The sequence below is a fragment of the Lycium barbarum genome, chromosome 5 (assembly GCF_019175385.1).
Source record: "Lycium barbarum isolate Lr01 chromosome 5, ASM1917538v2, whole genome shotgun sequence".
Classification (NCBI taxonomy): domain Eukaryota; kingdom Viridiplantae; phylum Streptophyta; class Magnoliopsida; order Solanales; family Solanaceae; genus Lycium; species Lycium barbarum.
Window position 1 is genome coordinate 80035817 of NC_083341.1, and position 15717 is coordinate 80051533.

At 38.9% G+C, this 15717-nt stretch overlaps 1 non-coding gene across 1 annotated transcript; it reads right to left on the reverse strand.

Moving 5' to 3' along the window:
* Window positions 1-11471: 11471 nt before the first annotated feature.
* Window positions 11472-11577, reverse strand: LOC132643070 (small nucleolar RNA R71). Its single transcript, XR_009583521.1, has one exon. It is a non-coding gene; the product is annotated as a small nucleolar RNA R71 (small nucleolar RNA).
* Between the last annotated feature and the right edge of the window lie 4140 nt (window positions 11578-15717).

Here is a 15717-nt window from a genome sequence, read left to right on the forward strand (position 1 = left end):
AGAACAACGTGTCTTAGCGGCGTTGGATCGGTGTTTTGAGCATGCGAACAAGTTTGTAACATCGTTTATACGCAATTTGCATATTCGATTTGTGTAGGGGAGGGGGGTTCCGGGGGTGTTTCGGGTGTCAAAATCAAGTTCGGAGAACACCAAAAATATTTGGTGTTCAGTGGCTGGTTTCCTTCTTCGCGACCTCGAAGAATGGACCGCTATCGGGGCCCTTGGTGGGAAAGGTCCTTCGAGATCGCGAGGAGACGCGGGTTCGGGGTTGGTCAACTCGCGGGTTATCGTGGTCGCTTGACAGGTCTTGAGATCGCGATGGACCCAACTGGGCCAGGTCGTTGATGGACATCGCGATCCTGATGACCCAGTCCGCGATCGCGATCCTGATGACCCAGTCCGCGATCGCGATGAAGGATCGGGCTGGAGCAGTAATTAATTTTCAAACTTCAGGATTAAGCCCTATTTTATCATAATTTCTAGAGCTAGGTTTTGGGAGAGATCAAGAGTATCCTTCAAGTCTTCTTGGTGATAAGTTTCTAACCTAAAATCCCTTAGGGCCTGTTTGGAAAGCCACCTGGTAATTGGAGTTGGTGTAATTACTAGGGTAGTAATTACACAGCCTAGTAATTACTCGGTAGTATAATTACAACGACCTGTTTGTTTGTCATAACATAATTACAAGCGTGTTGTTTGGTTGCACACTTGTAATTACATAGTTAGTTTAATTTAAAAATAAAATTTAAAATTAATATTTTTTTCCCTTTATAATAGTTATTTAATAACACATTGTTTCTTGAAAATATATTAATTAATAATCATATATTTGTAACTAATATTGTAAAATATAATTGATATATATATTTCAAATTAATAATATTTAATTTTAATTAATTATAAAACTTAAAAGAAGACTTATTTTTTTGTGAGAACGTCATGGATTGGATGTTTGACAAAAAAATAATATTTATAAATATAATACCATAACATTATTCAAATGTTTGACAAAAAAAATTGATCAATTGTAAGTGAAAATAAACAACATGCAATGTGAAAGCAAATAACATAAAACTAAAAATATGACCTAAATTCAAAATCCAAAAGAAAAAGTTTAACATAATACTCTTATATCAAATTCCAACATTACATAAGTAAGTTCCGACGTAACTTAAGTAAATAATTCAAAAGAAAGAGAAAATATAAGTCTATAACCTCATTCATAACGAAATTCTACTTTAGTAACATCACTCGTTATATGACAAGTTTGTTAATGACTCATTCTATCCAATATTAAGAGGTGTAGTTTCGAAAATTAGAATAATAACACGATTATGCTAAATGAATAAAATAAAAAAATGTCAGTAATAACATAGAACCACAAGAAGTAAAGGTTGGGAATGAGAAGAAAGGAAATGAAAAATAAATAATATAAAAAGAAAAATACATTATAAAAAATAAAAATAACTAAAAAGTAAAAATAAAAAAGAAATTAAAATAATAGAAATAAAAAATCAAAAGAAATAAAAATAATAGAAATAAAAAATAAAAATAAACAAACTAAAAAGTAACCCTGTAATTACATGGTGTAACTACACCCAATTCTCAACCCGCCTTGAGAATTGGAGAGTGTTATACACCCTAGCTCTCAATTACACCCAATTCCCACATAACTGTGTAATTACTTGGTCAAACAAACAGGCCAAATTGTGTAATTACACTCAATTATACCCAATTCCAACTATCTCGGTGGCTTTTCAAACAGGCCCTTATTTTTTGCTGATTCCTTGCATTAATTAGTAATTGAATCATGATTTTTGGTTAGAAAAAGAAGGGGGGGGGGGGGGGGGGGGGGGGGTTAGCCCAAGTCTTAAGAGATCTTTTTCATGAAATTAAAGGTCAAGATAATAACTTTTTGAACTAGATATTTACTAATTAAGCTATGGATAAACTAACTCTTAAATAAAATTTCAGTTTTGCCCTTGTGGGCCCGGGGTCACTTTTTGGGGTGCGTTTAGAAGTATAGTAATATGGGTGTCCAAAGACTAAAATTCTAACGTAGAACACATATTTAATAGATTTCGATCGTTCAGAGCCTCTCCGCAACAGGAAGGCGTTAGCATGATTGTTCGTGACTGTCACGACCCAAATAGCCATGAGTGGCACCCACACTAATTCACCTAGTGGGCGAACCAATCCCCTTAACCAACTGTCCAAAGATTACCAATCCCTAGCCATTTTTAGACATATCAAGAATATAAACAAATAATAATCATCCAAACGTCTAGTCATGCTATAAACGATTAACAAATGCGGAAGTCTAACTATTACAACCCCAAAATTTGAAAGTCATCGTACAAGGACTCTAAAACATCGTTGTCTAAAGAATGAACAACTGTCTGAACTAAACATAAATGTCTGAAATGAAATAGACATCTAAAATGAGAAAGACATTCAGGCGGCCTGGCATGGATAGGAGCTCACCCTCAAATCTATCGGTAACTGGCCTCATGCTAAATATGAGGTCTAGTAGACGTCTCTGGATCACAATCCGCACTCAAAAGAATACAACAAGGTAGTATCAGTACAGACACTATGTACCGGTAGATATCATAAGCCGACTAAGACTAGTATTATGCATAAAATCACGAAATCAATAAAATAGACAAATAGGCACAACAACACATAACCACAAGAAGGTATCAACAAGAATCATCCTACTGAATTAAGATAAGCCCACACAACCAACAATCAATAAAAGTAACTCAAATCATGTAATTACCAACACAACTATATCTCACGAATTATCTCAACTCTGTCACATTTCCGTACACACATGCTAAATGGTAATGTTTGCCCAAATAGCCATGAGCCGATGTAATGCAATAAATAGTAGAAGTATCTCAACCGTGTACACACATGCTAAATGGTATTATTTTTCCCAGATAGTCATGAACCGATGCAATGCAATAAATAATAGAAGTATCTCAATCGTGTAAACAAATGCTAAATAGTATTGTTTTTCTCAGATAGTCATGACCTGCAGGGGACCTATGGAGTCCATGTACCACTCGCTCCGGAGCTGAGCTAGGATCACGAGCCCATATCTAGGCCACATTCTCACCCCCTGTCAAATGTGTCTTTTTCATATTTATATTATCTTTCTCATCACAATGTATTTCCGTTCCACAATCAATTAAGGAATGTGAACAATCAATAAGTCAATATCAAGAAACACAAGTCACCATTTCACAAGTCATATCAAGACTCAAGAATCAATTCATCAATAGCATGAACAAGAGATTACTTTAAGTCAATAAGAAGAGTATTCATTAACTCCTTCTTTACCATATCATAATAGTTAATCACACAGTCAATCAACCAATTATCAAATAAGGGAAGTTTCAACCACACTTTATGTCCGAAGCCCTAATCATGCTTCTCCTATCAATTTTGATGGTTCCAAGTGTATTCGTGTTTTGATAATTTTCAAACTGTTTCAGAACCAGATAGAGACCTGGTCTGTAATCTGCTCTTTGTGGACCTTGCACAGTCAGTAGAGAACATTTATAAAGCCTAGCCACTTGCTGCACACAAGTACAGTTGTGAGTTGACCCATGCTTTAGTTCAAACTGAACGAGTGGTCTTTATCCATCCCATATGCTCCCACTATATATACAACATGATGGCAACATATTGAATAGACTTGAAAAACCTAATCCATATTGTGCAAAATCTGCCGACGCAAGTTTCTCAAGATCTCTCTAGAATAGAGCCATCTACAGGCTGAAGAACATGATCCAGACACAAGATATTGTCTATGTTCTTTAGGTTATTGTAAGTCTTTGTTTACTTATGCTTAAACTGTAGACCTACTATTCCCAAAAAGGAAGATTTTTGTAGGTATTCTAAATTCTCAAGGTTGCTTCCACAAACTCTTGAGTGGTACACTAGGTCAGAGTAAGTCTAGGTGTATTAGTGGTCCTTGGCTAGGGTTAGTCAAGTGGAGGTGCTTGCAATCGGAGTATTGCAAGTGTGGAGGGATATGAGAGTTAGTTCCTAGGTTGCATAAGCATTATTGTAAGGGTAAGGGATTATGGGAGTTAATTCCTAACTTACGATAGAGTTGTAACCTGAAGTTGCTCGTGTAGTCGAATTAAAATCCTATTAGTGTAGGGCTTGGTTTTTAATCTCTCGAGCAAGGAGTTTTTCACGGTAAAAACTGTGCCTTCTTTACTTACTGCATTGAATAAGGGAACTATACATAACCAGGTCTCCCTCATACACTATTTGGTGGACGCACAACCAACAACAATTGGTATAAGATCAGGTTCGTTCTATAAGGTTAACACCTAGAAAGAATCTGTAAAATTGCTTCTCCACCCAATATGGAAGAAGGTCAATCTTTCACCAGGCCACCTAGATTTAACGAAAAATTACAATGGGTGGTGGAAGACTAGAATGCACGACTTCATCATGGCTGAAGACTCAGAGCTGTGGGATATCATCTGTGATGGCCCCTGTATTCTAGTACACACGGGTGAAGATAGTATAAAAACCACCGGCAAAACAAGGAACGAATACAACGATGTTGACCTGAAGGAATTGGAGAAAAATTATAAAGCCAAAAAGATCCTTGTGTGTGGAATAGGACCTGATGAATACAATCGAGTCTCAGCGTGCTCATCTGCTAAAGAGATCTGGAAAGCTTTTCAAACTGCCCATGAAGGAACAACACATGTGAAGAACTCCAAGATCGACATGCTTACCACGGAGTATGAAATGTTCAAAATGAAGGAGGGAGAATCTATTCATTATATGCACACTAGATTCACCTCTATCATCAATGATCTTTATTCTCTAGGAGAGGACATCACAACTACTAAACTGGTGAGGAAGTTGCTTGGTGTTTTTCCAGATTCCCGGGACAGCAAGGTAAATGCTATTTATGAAGCCCAAGACCACACCAAGCTGACGGTCGATGAGCTTATTGGAAACCTTAAAACCTATTAGATGAAGATGACCTTGAAGAAGGATGAAAACAATGAAGTAAAAAGAGAAAAGAGTCTTGCTCTCAAAGCTTCCAGAGAAGACTCAAGTGATGATGAATCTACGCTGGCATATCTCTCACGAAGATTTATTAAACTGATCCGAAGAAGTGGTGGAATCCCTAAGGCAGGAAGCTCTAGCAAAAACTCCAGAGGAAATGACTACCTCTGCCATAGGTGTGGTAGACCTGGTCACTTCGTTAAAGAGTGTTCTCTAAGTAAACAGGACAGTTATGAAAGAACTGCAAGGAGAAACTAGCTTCCTGACAAAAGGTTCTGAAGAAATTAAGCTGCTGATGAAACAGTAAAGCAGGCACTTGCTACATTAAGGGACTTCTCCAGTGAGTCTGAAGATGAGGATGATAGAGGTGATACATCCATGGTGGTCATTAAAAATGAAGCCTCCAAGTGTAAGTCTATCCTTGCCCTCATGTCAAAGTCAGATTCAGACGATAGTGACGAGAGTGATGAAGTGGAAGAGGTAAAGAAAAACCTAAAAGCCTACTCACTAAATAAACTCATGTCACTGTCAGGTGTGTTAATTAATGCCGATCATGCCCTTATTGCTGAAAATGATGCACTCACTAACTCTTGAAATTAGTAATTCTGAACTTGGAAGAGACAATTTGTTAGTGTCGATTGGAGAGGTGAGAGAGCGGGTTGATAAGACCAATTAGATAACTATTATCCTGGAAGGTCAAATAAAAGGGGATACAAGAGCTTCTCTTAAAAGGAAGGGTGAAGCTAGTAAAATTTAGTTGAAGCTTGAAGATGAGATAAAAAGGGCAAAACAAAGTCTCACTACTGAAGTCGAGAGGAGCAACCAATTGAAGAAAGACTTGAACAGAATTAAGCTTGATCTTGACAAAACTCTCAAGTGAACCTGGTCTTCTGACGTAATTACCTCCATATACAAGAGTAAAGAAAGCGGTAGGGAAGGGATTAGTTACAAGAAGGCGCCTTACAACCCTCACAACAAGTATGTCTCCACTAGAATTGGCTTTGCACTCATTGCGGGCAAGCAGGTCACTACAAGGAGTCTTGCAAAGCAAGAATTGAATCATTTCAGGGGAACATAAACTTCATCAAAAGGAAAGCAAGTTTGGGCACAAAAAGAACTGGTTCTCAGAAGAAAGGACCTCAGAAGAAGTGTAGGATAAGGAGAGAGAAGAGGAAGGTGGATGTGACAGAAGAAGGGGTATGCACACATAGGAGGTGAAGGACTGCATATGAACAAAGTACAAAACTGCTGCTCAGCACGATCAAAACTATCTAAAGACCGGTCTCTCTTTGACTCAGGTTAGTAGTTCTTTCAATACCTTCATATGTTCTCAACTATTTAAGTGCCAAGTCGGTCAAGTATCTTCTAATTCAAATTTCAAACCTTAAGTCTTCCAATCGATGCTTCACTTCTAAACCAATCTATCTTGTCTCTCACACTTGTCCTAAAATGTCATCTCGGACAACTTAAATGCATCTCTCTTGTCCTTCCCTCTCTTCACTTACCAAAACCATCAGACCATTGAACTTCTCATTCTCTCTTCTGTCCTATACAAGGCCGTCTGAACCAACTCCTATCTCATCACTCTTACCAAGTACAAATATCTCAAAACCCCCCTTCAAGCCAAATCAAAATGAACTTTCAATCGTTATCCTCTGAGAACTCAATCTCCTCTAACCAAAGTATATCTACATCTCTATCTCGTGTCTTCAAACTAAGAGGACCCTTGAATCTTGAGGAAAGATCGTCAGACTCCTCTTCAAAAGTATCGGACGAAACAAGTGGAGAGGCTGAAATGGGAATAGGTAACATCGACAATTCTAAAGGACAACAGGTTGGAAATCATAACAGGAAAGAAAAGGCTGCAGAGGTCGTTCCCGTCTCTCACCCTGAGAAGAAAACTTGGTGTCCTATCTGTGCTAAAGCACCTAGTGCGTCAAAAGAAAACTCAGGAGAAGATGTTGAATCTAATAGTGATATCATACTTTGCTCAGTGTGTAATCAGATCTCTGGAGGCATGAAGGAAAAAAAAAAAAAAAAAAAAAGAAATCACAAGGAGTGACAGTAGGAGAGGAGGAGATAGGAGGAAAAGAAAGTGATACTCAATCTGCCTCGCAAAAGAAATGGAGGACAAGTGTCTTTGAAAGACATGAAATTGAACTGAGAAATGAACATGTCCAAACGCAGAAGATTCTCTTTGGTATGATGATTGATGTAAACCTGGAAGAGGGGACTGGGATTAAAGAAATGTGGGAGATGGTGAAATTTCAAAAGTGCACTCATCTTCTTACTCCACCGAATCCTTGTGTGTATGAACTTGAAGTAATGGAACTGTATAAAAATCTACTTTATCTTGATGACAGTGGTCTGGCCTTAATAATGAATATGACAGACTTTGTGCTGGCTGAAGCAGTACTAGCCGAAATCTTGGGAGTACCAACCAAAGGGCTGAGGGTTATGAATAGAAGGGCTTCCACCTCCTTAAAAAATGTGATTGTTAAGAAAGGCAGGGCAGTCCGTCCAGGAAAGCTCCTCAAACAGGATCTCGAACCCACTTGTCAACTGGTTTTCGAGTTTGTGGGCAAGGTGCTCATACCAAGAATTGGAAAAGATGGAAGTTTCACTTTAGAACATATGGTACTCATGGATGCTTTTTCAACTCTTGAACTGATCAATCTACCAGCAATCATGATCAATCATATGATCAATGCAGTGAGCACTAGTGAAAATGATCCTGGTCTTTCTTATGGCTTTTTCCTGACAAAGGTCCTTGGGCATTTTAATGTGAGGACTGGCACAACCACCTTGGAACAGAAGAGAATGTGATCTCCGTGGATACTCTAGAAGATTGTGAGTGTGCGCCTAAAGGAGCTGGCTCTACTATCTATATTCTCACCAAAGCCCTAAAGGTAGCACATGCAGAAATTAAGCACATGAAAGGAGAGAATGCCCTTCTGAGGGATCAGTTGACGATCAAAGTGGAAGATCTCAGGAACCAAATGCTGCAAGATCAGGGCACTTATATTGAGAAAATTGGCAATTTTCTTCAAGCCTTGGATCACCCCCAGTAATCAGCTCCAAGCATTTTCCTATAGTTTCTGCACCCTTCCCTTGTCCTCCCTTGGCTGATGTCTTAACCCTCATGTCCTCTACCTTTCTTGTCTGACTGGCACATTAATAGTTTACTTTTACATATGCTTGTACTATTTGAACTACTTCTTATTCTTAGGCTTTTACATTTTTTTAGGCACTACTGCTGGCTTGCTTGTGTTGATTGATGTGCCGGGGTTTTTGGCACATTCGACGCTTTTTGGCTATAAGTTTTACTTGTTTTTGAGGAAGTCTTTATCAATTTGATGTGTTTTTATTGTGTTTCAGGTATTTGGCGTTATAGGAGTCCAAAGACGGAAGTTTCAGCAAAATGGAGCAAAACATGAAGAAGGACGTCCCGTACTTGAAAGGACGGGACGTACCTGTTCCCCGCACTTGGGAGGAAAGCCACTGAAGTTTCTGGAAAAACAAGTGGAAGTACGGCTTAGAAAGCACGTCCCATACATAGAAGGGCGGGCCGTACTTGGTGCCTGATGTTCGGCGAAAAATGCATATATTTAGCCATTGTTTGCCTCACATCTTGGTACTTTTAATCGTCTTTTGAGTATTAATTATAGTGAATTGGGCATAATATTATATTTTTGCATTTAAATAAAATTGGCCAAATTATTGGGTAATGATTGGGAAGAGAACATTATATTATATTATATGTAAAAGAAGAGAAATAAGAATTTGAAGTACTTACCTGGCAGCCAACAGAGGAAGAAGCGAAAGAAACTGCAAAAGAGCTTTGGTGCAACGCGTTGGTTAACATGGCTAATCTTATTGCGTCAATTGGTGCGAAGAACTTAAAGTTATTTTTGGCCTCAAAATTATTTCCCAATTCATTTTGGATTCAGTTATTGTATTTGGGCTTTTTTCTACACTTATAAATATTTCATAAGCCACAATTCTTAGACATCTTTGGCATAAAACACAAGTTTGGAGGCTAGGGTTCCTACATATATTTTCTTTCTTTTATTCAAACCTTGTTTATGGTAATTCCTTGGTGACAATTGAGATTGAAACTCTTGTTGTGCTTATTTATTGATCGACATTATTTTTAATCAAGTAAGTTATTGTTATTTTAATTATTCTTGTTCTTTAACGTTTCTCAAGGGATTAGCTAACCCTAGGACTCGCCCATTTACTTGTTTTAAAACTCGGAAGAGGAAGAATGGGGTTGGGATAGAATAATTAACATGAATTTGGGGCGTTAACCCTCATCTAATGGAAATTGGCCTAGGAATAGGCGATATCACTTGTAGCCATATTCGGGTGTTCTTAATGCGCCTAATTGCTTGAGGGATCTTCAATTGGGTAGTCTAGTTAATCTTCGGGAGAAGTTAATTTAGAGTCATTATCCGAGGCTAAATAAAATAAACTTGCTATTATTTATAATTCGTGAAATAGATTGGATCGTTACTTGAGAAATAGATTCCTTAATTCCTTACTTGTGGCCATTGATCAATTTACTTGCTTTCTAGATTAGAATTTATATTTCCGTATTTTATCAAAAACCACCATTGATGCGTTCGGTCTAGCTATTGTTAGTGATAATTCATAATCTGCTTAAATTGCCTACATATTGTTCTCTGTGGGATTCGACCCCAACCTTGTTGGGTTACTATATTTGACAACATCTGCGTTATACCATTAATAGGTGTAATTTGAGCGTATCAGTGCCCTTCCCTTGGCTTAAAGCAACAGAAAGTCATTAAAGCATTGAGGAAAAGGACGTTGTGAGAGTACGTCCCGTACTTCAAAGAACGGGATGGAAATTTGCCCGTACTTCTTCCAAAGTCTTAAGCTAGTCAAAGGCCACATTTTACAAGGACGGGATGTACTTCAATGTACGTCTCGTACTCTTTCCGCAAGGGTGACGTGATTTGTTCCATGTTGAAGAAGGATTTGACTCTTATAAATAGCCAATAGGGTTTTGAATGTTTTTTTTATCACTTTCATACTTTTGAAATTCTGAAATTTGAGACTTGAAGGAGAAAATTTTGTTCTTAGTTACTCTTCAAGGATTTCAAGACAATTACACTCAATTAATTTCCAATTTTATTCGTAAGATTTATCACAATTTCAATTATGCAATCTTCAATCTTTTATTGTTTTTTTGTTGCCATGAGTAGCTAAACACCTTTACTAAGGTTGTGAACCCAAGGATGGGTGTGTTGTGATTGGGGATCGTGAAAGATATACGCATAATGGATTGTTAGGATTTATTTGTTCTTCGTTTTCATCATATAGTTAGTGGTTGCATTAGCTAACGCCATAAACTTTAGTTTATTTGGGAAAATAGCTAGGGTTAGGTAAGAACAAATAGCAAGAACTCAAGGCTTTAAACCTTGTTTAATAAATTCATTTAGGAATAAGGGAATTTACTTGGCATAATTAACCGTTCATGCATACTTTCTTATATTTGGAAAAAGCATAGAAAGATATAATCTTTTCTTATTGAAAAATAGTTTAGATTCACATAGAGGTTAAGTGCATCCATACAAACGATCCATTAGAAGTATATCAAGATCGATACCCATGATCATACACTTTATCTGACGGGAACACAACCTTGGTTCTTTTTACCCATATATTTACAACTTTAAATTTCAAGTCACTTTACATTAGTCCACAAACCAAAACAACTATAAAACCCTTTTTTCTGGAATACACCAGGATCGCAAGATTAGTATAATACTTGTTTAGTAAACTTTTCACACCATATTATCTCTGGGATTCGACCCCAACCTCGTTGGGTTACTATATTTGACAACGTCCGCGTTATACCATAATAGGTGTAATTTGAGCGTATCAAATTTTGGCGCCGTTGCTGGGGAATACGATTTTGAAATTACTAAATAGTGTTTACTCTTCTTAAAGTCTTTGTCATATTCCAACACACCTTGTTTGCTACCTTGTAAACCAGGTGATCAAGGCCAACAACGAATGTCCAGTGGAGAATGTTTTTGCTGATGAACCAGAAGCAGATGTAGACTTTGCATCTACAATCTACAATCATTCATCTGACGGTGACTACTACTACTTCAAGTTTGATAATTCCCTCTATCATATGCTCAAACAAGAAGGATACTTTCGGAATGTTGTCGATGATGACCCTCATCAACACATAACAAATTTTCTGGATGTGTGCTCTCAACATATCCAGCGGGGTGTGACTCAAGAAGCGGTTCGGCTGAAACTCTTCAAATATTCATTAGCTAGAGAAGCGAGAAAATGGTTCACAAAGTTGCCCCGAAACTCTATTGCTACATGGGAAGAGATGGTCAGAGTGTTTCACAAGAAGTGGTATCCTCCGAGTAAAAGAGCTGAAATTCGTGATCAGATTTACGAGTTCAAACAACATAATGGGGAATAACTTTTTGAAGCTTGGGAGAGGTACAAAGAATATTTGGATAGGAGTCCAAACCATGGTTTTCCAGATCAGATTTTGAAGGAGAAGTTCTATAGAGGGTTGGATCCTATGACCCAAGCGATAGCCAATAATGCTGCCAGCGGGTGTTTCATGAATAAGTCCTATGCTAGTATTACTGATATACTTGATCGATTGATTACACACAGCCAATCATGGCATTCAAGTAATTCTGATGGGCTATCACTTGGAATATCGCTGATTCAAAATATTGTGAAAGATATCCAGGAAACGCAGCAGACGTTGGCACAATTGGCCACTAGTCTCTCTTTACTGACAAAGAGGCTTGATGAGAGAGAAGCGAAGAAGGTGAACGTTTGTAAAGATATCTCAGGCATGCCGCCTGGAATGTACCAAGTCCCAGAGGGTCCGTATTAACAGGGCCCCCCTCCGCCAATTGAGAATGTTCAGTATGCAGATTATATAGCGAAAGGGAATATTCCTGGGCCATTTCAGAGATACTGGAAACCCCAACAAGGGCAGGGGTCATACAATTAAGGGAACTACAACAACAACCAGGGGAACTACAATAACAACTATGGTGGACCGAACCAAGGGAGATTTAACAACAACAACGGTAATTTTGGGAACAGAAGTTCCAACCCTTACATTCCACCAAAAGGGTTGTCTAATGATTAAGGTAGTTCAAGGTTAGAGTCAATGCTTGAGAAAGTGTTGGCAAGTCAGACAAATATTGAAAAAACATTATCTGGGCTATCAGAGATGGTGGTTTCTCATTCAGCAGCTTTCAGAATCTTGAACAGCAGGTGCGTGATCTTTCTAGAGAACAGCATCCTGCTAGAAAAGGAGGGATTCCTAGTGATACTATTCCAAACCCGAAGAATGGTGGGGGCGTGGAACGTACTTTTGCTATTAGCACGAGGAGTGGTAAAATACTTCAACGTGCTGACAAGAAGGTGGTTGATCTAGATCCGATTATTGAGGAAGACGAGGTGCATTCTGATGTGCCTATTATTGATGAGGAAGTTCCTGGTGAAGAAAAAGTTGTTGATATTCCAGAAGTTGCTGCTAATACAGGGAAACACATGATAAAAGAGGCTCTTCGCCCTTTGACTCAGATGTACAAATCAAAGCCTCCCTTTCCTCAGAGGTTGGCAAAGAAGAATGTTGATGCTAAGTGTCAGAAGTTCTATGATCAGTTGAAACAATTAACAGTGGATTTTCCATTCTTAGATGCTGTCAAAGAGATGCCCGGATTTGCTAAGTTTGTGAAAGACTTGCTTACGAAAAAAAGGTCTGTTCAACATGAGACAGTGAATTTAACTCATCATGTGAGTTCAATTATTGCTTCCACCACATTTTAGAAGAAGGGAGATCCAGGAGCGTTTACCATTCCGTGCAATATTGGGCTTCATGCATTCGCTCGTGCTCTGTGTGATAATAGGGCGAGGATCAACTTGATGCCCCTTGCTATTTTCAAACAATCCGTATTGGGGACTCCTCGACCGACTTCTATGTGATTACAGATGGCGGACAGATCTATCAAGAAGCCAGTTGGGGTTATAGATGATGTGTCGGTGCAAATGGGTAAGTTCATGCTGCCTGCAGATTTCGTGATTCTGGATTGTACAGTGGATAGAGATAATTCCCATCATCTTGGGAAGACCGTTCCTTGCTACGGGTAGAGCGCTTATGGACTCTGAAAAGAATGAAATTAAGTTCCGAGTGAATGATGAAGAAGTGACTTTCCAAGAAAGCAAGGGGATGAAGTTGCCAAGTGCTTATGAGAGTATCTCGATTATTGATTGGTTTGATGAGATTGATGATGCTGTCGAACACAAAATGGAAGAAGAAAGTATAGGAGAAGCTCTTGCTGCGATTCTAATGAACTTTGATGCATGTGATATGGAGGGCTACGTGGAAACTGTAAACGCGCTTGCGGGTCTAGGTTCCTACACTTACCACCCAAGAAAGCTTGATCTTGATCTTGCAAATAGAACTACTCCACTAGCTAAGCCTTCTATTGTTGAGCCTTCAAAGCTTGAGCTTAAGTAGCTCCCAGCACACTTGAGGTATGAGTTCTTTGGTCCGAACAAGACATTGCCAATGATCATTTCAGCATTATTGATTAAGGAACAAATTGAGCGTTTAGTGGAGATTTTACGCGAGTACAGACGTGCTATTGGTTGGACCATAGCAGACATTTGGGGTATTCCTTCTGGTATTTGTGAGCATAAAATTCAGCTAGAAGAGGACAATAAGCAGAGTGTTGAGCATCAGCGGACATTGAACCAGAATATGCAAGAGGTCGTGAAAAAGGAGATCGTAAAGTGCTTAGATGCTGGGGTAGTGTATCCGATTGCAGACAGCAAGTGGGTAAGTCATGTTCAATGTGTACCTAAGAAAGAAGGTATCACTGTGGTGCCTAATGCAAAGAATGAGCTGATTCCCACTCGTACAGTTACTGGATGATGTGTTTGCATGGACTATAGGAAGCTGAATACTGCCACTTATAAAGACCATTTTCCCATGCCTTTCATTGATCAAATGCTGGATAGGCTGGCTGGGAGGTCTTACTATTGCTTCATAGATGGTTACTCGGGCTATAATCAAATCAACATTGCCTTAGAAGATCAAGAGAAGACGACTTTTACTTGTCCCTATGGGACGTTTGCGTTCAGCCGAATGCCCTTTGGGCTGTGCAATGCACTAGCCACTTTTCAGAGGTGCATGATGTCGATCTTTTCTGACATGGTAGAGGATTTCTTGAAAGTGTTTATGGGTGAGTTCTCAGTTGTTGGTGATTCGTTTGAGGATTGTCTTGACCATCTAAGTTAAGTGCTGAAAAGATGTGAGGAGACAAATCTCGTGCTAAATTGGGAGAAGTGCCACTTTATGGTGAAGGAAGGGATCGTCCTCGGTCACAAAATCTCTGAAAAGGGAATTGAGGTCGATCAAGCGAATATAGATATGATTGCAAAACTTCCTCCACCTATCTCAGTCAAAGGTGTCCGAAGTTTCATAGGACATGCTGGGTTCTACAAGCGCTTCATCAAAGATTTCTCCAAGATTGCTAACCCGATGTGCAAGCATCTTGAAAAAGAGGCTAAGTTTGTGTTTGATGATAAGTGCTGAAAGGTGTTTGATGAATTAAAGGAGCGCCTCACTACTGCTCATGTTATTGTTACTCCTGATTGGTCCTTGCCCTTTGAGTTGATGTGTGATGCTAGTGGCTTCGCGATAGGTGCTGTGTTTGGCCAGAGGCACAATAAAATTATGAACCCGATCTACTATGCTAGTAGGGCACTTAATGTGGCACAGATGAACTACACGATGACTGAGCAAGAGCTGCTTGCGATAGTATATGCTTTTGATAAGTTTCAGTCCTATTTTTTTGGGTCCAAGGTTGTGGTGTACACTGACCATGATGCATTGAGGTATTTAATGGCAAAGAAGGAGGCTAAGATGTGACTGATTCGTTAGGTCCTTTTGTTACAAGAGTTTGATTTCAAGGTAAAATATTGAAAGGGATCCAAAAATCAGGTCGCAGATCATCTCTCTAGGCTTGAGGAAATTGGGGTGCCAACAGAAGAACTTGATATTGAAGATACGTTTCCAGATGATCAAGTTTTGGAGGTTTCTATGCAAGTGGCACCATGGTATGCGGATTTTGCCAATTACTTGGTGACTGGTGTCATTCCGGACGAGATCAAATCTTATCAGAAAAAGAAGTTTTTGCAGGATGTTCATCTGTACTATTGGGATGAACCATACCTATTCAGAACTTGCGCTGATAACATTATTCGGCATTGTGTCCCAGAAAGTGAGGTGTTGGAGATTATGAAGGCTTGCCACGACTCCCAGTTGGGGGACATCATAGTGGTACGAGAATTGCTGCAAAGGTTCTCAAATGTGGTTATTATTGGCCTACTCTCTTTCCTGATGCTAATTTGATGGTACGGTCTTGCGATCAGTGCCAACGGCAGGGGAATATTTGTAGGAGGCACGAGATTCCTATGAACTTCGTAATGGAAGTTGAAATGTTCGATGTTTGGAGAATCGATTTTATGGGTCCCTTTGTAAGCTCTTGTGATATGAAATATATCTTGATGACTGTTGATTATGTATCTAAATAAATGGGTAGAAGCAATGGCTTTACCTAATAACGAAGCCAAGAGTGTCAT